The sequence below is a fragment of the Dama dama genome, chromosome 9 (assembly GCF_033118175.1).
Source record: "Dama dama isolate Ldn47 chromosome 9, ASM3311817v1, whole genome shotgun sequence".
Classification (NCBI taxonomy): Eukaryota; Metazoa; Chordata; class Mammalia; order Artiodactyla; family Cervidae; genus Dama; species Dama dama.
The window spans coordinates 84,802,353-84,811,268 of NC_083689.1; the positions used below are offsets into that span (position 1 = coordinate 84,802,353).

Here is an 8,916-nt window from a genome sequence, read left to right on the forward strand (position 1 = left end):
AGATTCGTTAGAAGTGAGGGGGCAGTAGAGGGAAGCGGTTGAAGAAACAGTTGCCTGGAAGTTGCTTTCCTCTTCTCAGAGCTCCAGCAGTCTGTGAAATGGTGACCAGTGGAGTCACAAAGAGAGGACCCCCTTCCTGAGTCCTCCTAGGCACCCCCAGGAGGACACATTTCCAGATGGGAATGAGCAGACAATGAACCTCTTAGAGTCTGGCCCTGCAGGGCTCTGGACATGCTGTTTACAGACCTTTTCCAAAAAAACAAAATTGTGTTAATAATGACTGAATGGCATTTTCCATAGTTGGTTGTTGGTAATGACTGAAAGGTATTTAAAATGCAGTTTACTAGTCTGATGTGCATCTTGTCATTACCACTTAACTTAGGTTCTGGTACTCTATGTTGCTTTTTAGTTTTACCTATCCTTTGCATTTACATTGTTCCTAAGAAGCTTTTAGTCCAAAAACTTTACCAGTTGGCAATTTGATTCTTTCCAGAAATGTCTCTTGTTTAAACATAAAATCACAGCTTGCACTTTTATCTAAGAACTGCTTATTTTGAACATAATCATTTTGAATTTTTAAATTGTGGATAAACCTAGTCACATAAAATTGTGAATACTATATACTTCAAAATATTACCACCTTCTATTAGCAAAATCTAACATTAGCAATGCTTGTGACCTGTATTTTTTTAAAAAAAGAAGTATTTTGTTTAGAAAAGTCTTTCTCCTAAAGATAAAGATGCCATTAATGCTAGCTCAAAGGGATCAGTTTAGCAGCTGATGTGTGGTTTGCAGTATGTAAACATTTTTAATATAAAAATGGCATGAGTCTAATAAAATTATTCATATGTTCGTAATTTTAAGTGCAATTAAATCAATGCATCTGGGTACATATCATATTTTTAAAATTTTCTTTTCATTTGTAGCCTAATCTTGAGTTACTTAGCATGTTTATTTTGAGTCTCTGACTGCTAACCTTAATCCCATTTCTCCAGCATTTTCTTCAGCACTAGTCCTTATATTATCAGGAGGTTATTGCCGTACTGAAAGTTTAGAATTTGCTTTAAATTTCAGAAATTTCCCCTGCTCTCAATACTATAGAAAAATGTGTATATGTGAAAAAAAGATTTTAAATTCCTCTTCAGACTTACAGGGCAATTGTTTACCTAAGCACTTGGGAGAGAGCGAGGAAGCCCTCAGGGTATAGATGAACAAATTGAGTGTTTGGGAAGAAAGATGCCAACTAATACTTCAAAATATTGCACTATATCACGAATGTCTGTATTGTCTGTTATATGTGAGGTGGCATAGTTTGAGAGCTGCTGATATATATATAACATTGTCTGGCTAGACCAATTTGGAAACATTTCAGTCAAACCTGGAAGTTGGTCTGCTTTCACAATTGGTATGTTCTCACAAGTTCCACTGGGACAAGTTACATGCATTTCTACTCCTCTATCCAGCTTGCAGAGGAGCACCTGGGGACTTGGAAATTTGTCTCATGACCCTAATTTCTTCACATATTTACCAAGCCCAACTCGTATTAAATCACTCAATAAAACCTGAACAAGCCTCAATAATTGTGTTTTCCTGAACACAAGTTCCCTTTCATTTAAGGCTCCAGGGGCTTCCCTAGTAGCTCAGTTGGTAAAGAATCTGCCTGCAATGCAGGAGACCCAGGTTTGATCCCTGGGTAGGGAAGATCCCCTGGAGAAGAGAATGGCAACCCATTCCAGTACTCTTGCCTTTAGAATTGAATGGACAGTACAGTCCATGGGATCGCAAGGAATCGGACACGACTGTGCGACTAGCTTTCCTTTCCTTTCAAAGGCTACATAAAGAGGAGAAACTCAATTATTTTAAGATGAAAAGTTAGATTAGGTGGAACTCTACAGATTTGCCAGCCATCTGGTTCTGTCACAAACTCCTCAGGGATCCTGAACATATTTGCAACTGAAAAGAATTTGAACTTGAATGACTTTTAAATTGGGACGTAAAATGTGGCAAACCAGACTATGCATAGATACTTATCAAGGACTAAGGAATAGATTTATTTTCAGGTTTATGCCCCATGATATTTTCTTTTCTTGAGAAAATTAAAAAGAATGCATACATGTTAATAATTGAATAAAAACTCTTTCCCTAAAATTAAACTATACTTAAAAGCTATATTTTAAATCAATCCAAAAAGCCTTCTGCTCTGTGACATTTCTCATTTGCCAGTTTGCAGAGGACCACGTTATCAGTAGTTAAATTGTTAAGTAAAGGAAACTTCTTGTAAAGAAAATCCAAAATGTAATTAGATTAGTTTAGAGACTACAGATTATACTTTAGATTAGTTTAGAGACTATAAAGTAACATACCTCATTTTCATTTTGGAAATTTTATCTTTTTTTAATTGAAGTAAAACTTGACACATAATGTTGTATAAATTTAAGGTGAAATGTTGTGTAATCTGGAGTCACAAAACATACCTCAGAGGACACTCAAGACAGTGGAAAGTGAAAGTGAAAGCCACTCAGTCGTGTCTGACTGTTTGTGACCCCGTGGACTCTACAGTCCATGGAATTCTCTAGGCCAGAATACTGGAGTGGGTAGCCTTACCCTTCTCCAGGGATCTTCCCGACCCAGGGATCGAACCCAGGTCTCCTGCATTGCAGGCAGATACTTTACCAGCTGAGCCACAAGGGAAGCCCCTCAAGACAGTGGAGTACAGTTTATTATGCCAGCGGGTCCAAGGGGACTTGGACCTTGTTTACAACAAGGACCCTGATGTTTCTGAGAGGCCCAGTTTTATACCCCCCACCACGTGACTGGTTACATGTTAGCAACCTCTTTTTTGGATATGATTGAGTTTTACAACAAGTAGGTGCAAACAATTAAGGTTAGGGGGGGGGGGGGGGACAGTGATTATACATCAAGGGGAGATGTCTCCATGGTTAATCTAACAGGGCTGCCTGACCTCAACTATAATCTCCGTTTGTCATCTGTAGGGAGGGAAGTCACTAGGAGACCTGGTTTTCACTAGCAGTGGTTTCCTCACTTTTGGGCAGGGTTCAGGCCCAGTTCACATCCTGTGTTTAAGAGCGATGACGGCCTTCAAGGTGGTGTCTCTCCTGCTTTCTTCACACTGGCCTCAACAATACAACATGTTGATTTGATACATTTATATACTGTAATCTGATAATCATGTAGTGCTAATACCACTATCACATTACAGAATTTTCATTTCTTTTTTTGTGTGTGTGATGAGAATAAGTTCTAGGAAGGGATTATTTCATTTTCAGATCAGACACCTCTTCAGTGCTTTCTCCCTCAATTAAGCTGCACCTGTTTTGAGATTTGCAGTGAGCAGTATGTGACAGCCTGGGCTGCTGGAACCATGTAGGAAGTGGAGAAGTATGTAGGGGGTTTGCTGTCAACAAATGTGCAGTGTTTCTTTATCAGAAATGTCACATATCAGAACACAGGTGACCAAGTCGTGTGTCAGAATGTAACTTTCAATTTATGGCAAACTGGCATACACCAATTTTGGATCTCTTAAGAATTATTAGTAAGAACCTCACAGCCTCTGCCTACCACAATTCCCCATTAACTACCAAAATTGTATTTATCTCCACTAAGGGGCTTCCCACATGTGCTAGCAGTAGAGGACCCGCCTGCCAATGCAGGAGACATAAGACACACAGGTTCAGTCCCTGGGTCAGGAAGATCCCCTGGAGAAGGAAATGGCAACCCACTCCAGTATTCTTGCCTGGAGAATCCCATGGACAGAGGAGCCTGATGGGCTACAGTCTATGGGGTCTCAAAGAGTTGGACATGACTGAAAGTGACTTAGCACTTAGCACAAGGGAGTGATTTATACCAACACACGCCCAGACAACAGGTGTTCCAGGATTATCATTTAAAGATGTCTCAAATCTTTCGTGTATGTAATCTACAGTGGTTTCAAGACAGTTAATTCTAATTTTGAATCCTAGAGGGGTGATCTTTTATCAATGAAAAACAGCTTCACTTACAACAGGAAGATATGTTAAGCCAGGAAAAAATATTTCTGGTTCAAATGTCCATAGAATTATATGTTGAGAAAATACAACTAGTTCAGCCCATGCGGAAAACTTCCAAAGGAACATGTACAACATAAATTTTACATTGTATTTGATTTTGCAATCCAGTAAATGTTTGTAAAAACACACATTCGTGGAGAATTTTGATGATTCACTTGAAAACTACATTGACAATGACAGAATCATTTTCATACTAGAAATATGGGTACAACTTGTGAGGTCCAGATTTTGACTGTGGGGCAAGAACTGTTGAGGTCTTAAATTGATCATTACCAGATTAAAGAAGGAATAACTTGCTTCGTACAGAGCACAGTATATAGTCGACTAAAGGGCAATCATTGTAAGTTTAAAGTCTTGGACTTTTGGACAGAATTGCTATTTGGTATACTGTGCTTGCAGCCATGAAATTAAAAGACGCTTACTGCTTGGAAGAAAAGTTATGACCAACCTAGATAGCATATTAAAAAGTAGAGACATTACTTTGCCAACAAAGGTCCGTCTAGTCAAGGCTATGGTTTTTCCAGTGGTCATGTATGGATGTGAGAGTTGGACTGTGAAGAAAGCTGAGCACTGAAAAATTGATGCTTTTGAACTATGGTGTTGGAGAAGACTCTTGAGAGTCCCTTGGACTGCAAGGAGATCCAACCAGTCCATCCTAAAGGAGATCTGTCCTGGGTGTTCATTGGAAAGACTGATGCTGAAGCTGAAACTCCAGTACTTTGGCCACCTCATGCGAAGAGTTGGCTCATTGGAAAAGACGCTGATGCTGGGAGGGATTGGGGGCAGAAGGAGAAGGGGACGACAGAGGATGAGATGGCTGGATGGCATCACTGACTTGATGGGCATGAGTTTGAGTAAACTCCAGGAGTTGGTGATGGACAGGGAGGCCTGGCGTGCTGTGATTCATGGGGTCGCAAAGAGTCGGACATGACTGAGTGACTGAACTGAACTGATGCTATGCTTGAAAAGGAAATCACAAATAATTATGATGATGATGATTAATGATAAATATAGCATTTATTGAACACTTACTAATGACAGACTCTTAGAAGCACTTAACTCATTTAATCAACAAATAAACTTAACCAGTGGATAAATGCTGAGATGAATTTCCTGATCTTAGGCACTTCTATTGGACCACTGCTGATAAGATACTAGAGATGGGTAAGATGTCCTAGGACTTTTTGGAGAAGGTCAACTTTGATTGAGTCCCTGGAGGTAGCTGGTTTCAGGAAGAGCACACCTAGCTAGCTCAGATGGACATTAAGACAAGAGCTTGACTCTGGTTTCCTTACAGCTGATTTAACAAAGCTTCACTGAGGCTTTAGTTCCACTGTTTCTTTGTTTTCTTTTTACTCTGATCATCCACCTTATAATAGAAAACTCAAGCTGTTCCCCCAAAAGGCCTTATTACCTATCTTGGGGATGTAGGGAAACTTGGGGGGTATGTTTTGAGCTGTTAGATTGATTGGAAGGGAGTAATCACTAGCAGTGACTGGAAGAGTGAGGGATGTTAAGTGCCCTAAAAGGTGAGATAATCCCACACAGTAAGGAACCATTTTATCCAAAATGTGCATGGCATTTCTGAGAAACACTGCAGGTGATTCAGGTCCTCACCAAGAGATATCCAGGGAGGCTTAATAGTGGCAGACCTGTAATAGAAGATACAGTGGAGAGCAATTCGTAAAATCAAGTCTGGAATATTTTTTCCAAGTTTTCTTTCTTTTTTTTTTTTTTTTTAGAAATTGTTAGATTCCAGTGAGATGGCAATGGCACCCCACTCCAGTACTCTTGCCTGGAAAATCCCATGGACAGGGGAGCCTGGTGGGCTGCAGTCCATGGGGTCACTAAGAGTTGGACACGACTGAGCGACTTCACTTTCACTTTTCACTTTCATGCATTGGAGAAGGAAATGGCAACCCACTCTAATGTTCTTGCCTGAAAAATCCCAGGGACAGAGGAGCCTGGTGGGCTGCTGTCCATAGGGTCGCAAAGAGTCGGACACGACTGAAGCGACTTAGCAGCAGCAGCAGCAGTGAGAATGTACTAATATTATAGCACGTTAATTTGTTAAATAATTTTTGTGTAATCCATCTTTGCTGTGGAGATTTCAGAAGTAGAAGGAAAAAGGATAACCCTCATGAGTATGTTCGTGTATATCCTTCTAGATTTTACTATGCATATTAATTAATCACACAAGGATGACATCATAAAGTTTTTTAATTGCCATTTTTTAGTATTTGCATGGAAGGAAGGAAGTTTCATAGCCTCAGATCAATACTCTCTACTTGTAAATTTTTGAAGTTTTTAAAAGAATTTTATATGTGAAGAGACTTCAAATATTTACATTTCAAATATCAGTGTTACTGATATTTTTTTTCAGTGTTTTATTTATCTTTGCATTATTCCAAACAAGATTGGAAGGGATTTACTTACATCACATGTCAAAACTGACTTTTGAAGTAGTGCTTTGGTCAGTAAGATAAGGGCATTTCTGCAGACTACTATCACAGCGATAGCTTTCCTCCACTGACTCTCTAAGGCATTAGGCAGCAGACTCTAGATACTTTTATGCTGTCTATTGATCTGAGAATTTCTAAGTTTTCACAGTTCATCCTGAGCAGTGCTCTACCTCCAAATCCTGATGCCTAAACTTTCCTCCAATGATCATTTAATAGGGAGCCAGTTCTCAAGGGAATTGTCATGCTTCAACAATTTGCTTTATCTTTTTGGTGGTGGCAAATTGTTATATTGTTAGTGCACTTTTCTAATTAATATTTATTCTTTTTAATCCACTCAATATGGTAGATTTTTCTTTAGAATTTAGAATTCTTCTTCTCGGTGGGGAGGATAAAAATAGAACTTTATGCTCTGTTTTTGCACAGGCAATATTCTGGTAGGAAGCCTCATGGCTTGTGCCCCTAGTACTAGTCTTTCCTTTGTTAGTTGAAAGCCAGGGAAGGAAAGGTCAGGTTCTACCTCCTCTGTCAGTGCTAGAACATTGACCTCAGTGCTCTCTCCGTAAGGGCCAGAGAACTAAGGAAGCTGAAGAATGGCTGGAGGATATTTCAAACTAATTTATTATTGAATTGTGTTGTTCATGTCTTCCACGTGCCTTAGCATGAGTTGCAACTGACTCAACTAACTCTATCAGATTCATAGGCCAGTTAGGAAATTATTTATAGCTTTATTGACATAGTTTATACTTCATCTGTCTAGTCAAGGCTATGGTTTTTCCAGTAGTCATGTATGGATGTGAGAGTTGGACTATAAAGAAAGCTGAGCACTGAAGAATTGATGCTTTTGAACTGTGGTGTTGGAGAAAACTCTTGAGAGTCCCTTGGACTGCAAGAAGATCCAACCAGTCTATCCTAAAGGAGATCAGTCCTGGGTGTTCATTGAAAGGACTGATATTGAAGCTGAAACTCCAATACTTTGGCCACCTCATGAGAAGAGTTGACTCTTTGGAAAAGGATTTTTCAAAATCTGGAAAGGATTGGGGGCAGGAGGAGAAGGGGACAACAGAGGATGAGATGGCTGGATGGCATCACTGACTCGATGGACATGGGTTTGGGTAGACTCCAGGAGTTGGTGATGGACAGGGAGGCCTGGTGTGCTGTGATTCATGGAGTCTCAAAGAATTGGACACAACTGAGCGACTGAACTGAACTGATACATTGTATATTTTCTAGAATTGATTACTCAATTTAGCAGGTGTTTATTTACAGACATAATAGAAAATAAGATATTATAAAATTTAACAGTACTTTTCTTCCTTTTCCCCAAATATTTAGATTATGAGTAATTTTCATATTCTTTCTTCTCTATTGTATATTGGCTTTTTGTTTATTTATTTATATTTTTGATCTAAGGGTCCATGTTGTAATATGAAGCTCACTGTGAGAATAGGTTCTTCTTCCTGAAATATAACTAAATCTCAGAAGCAATTGGCTTCAAGTGGAGTTTGAATTCTTGTCCCCAAAATGTTTTACACAGTTATTGTTATAGCCCTTGGAATTTGGTAGTTTAGATGGGAAAGAATTTGATGTTAGGATATATGTGGTTTATAGTAGTTTTTACAGAAGTGACAGTGATAGGGAAGGCAGGCAGACAAATAGCTTATTAGAACATATCTGCTAATATAATGGAAACTACTACTTGGAGAAAAAGAGCAAATCAAATGAATCCAATGTTCACATTTGAAGAATTTCTGAGTTTGATCAAATTCGAACCAATTATACTTTTTAAAAATTATTTTAAATTGCGAACTATAAATATCAGTCCAACCATATATCAGTGGAGTGGTTTTGACTTTTTTCCTGCTAAGTCTGTTAAGACCAGTGTTTCTCAGCCCTGACTATATATTAAAATTTACCAGAGGTCTGTGAGGGAAGATTCGAACAATCCTGATGTCCAAGTTGCACCTTTGACCATAATCTATGGGAAAGAGACCCAGGCCTCAAAGTTTTTCTAAAGCTCCCTAGGTGATTCTAATATGCTGCCAACTGCTTTAATATATTACTAAATTTTCATGTATATTGAACTGAAAGGTTGGCTTTTAAAAAAACATTTTTTTTTTTCTATTAGAGCAACAGACTTTGCTTCTCAGCCACTTGAAGTTAGGCTCTCAGCACAGGAATTAAGTGCTTTCCCATGGAGCAAGGATGTTCAGTTTGGCTGACCTCGAGGACAAGCAGAGCCACAAAGTACTTTATTTATCTTTTCCCTGGGCTCACAGCAATCATTACATGCGAGTATGTTTATTTATCAGAATAATAAATGAATGGTTCTGCAGTTTAGTTTCAGATTCACATGTAAGATTCACAGCATTTTCAAAGGAGGGCCTTTC

The 8,916-nt window shown here is 38.9% G+C and overlaps 1 non-coding gene across 1 annotated transcript; it reads left to right on the forward strand.

The window, feature by feature from the left end:
- Nucleotides 1-1,629: 1,629 nt before the first annotated feature.
- TRNAC-GCA (transfer RNA cysteine (anticodon GCA)) lies at nt 1,630-1,701 on the forward strand. Its single transcript has one exon. It is a non-coding gene; the product is annotated as a tRNA-Cys (tRNA).
- Nucleotides 1,702-8,916: the final 7,215 nt, after the last annotated feature.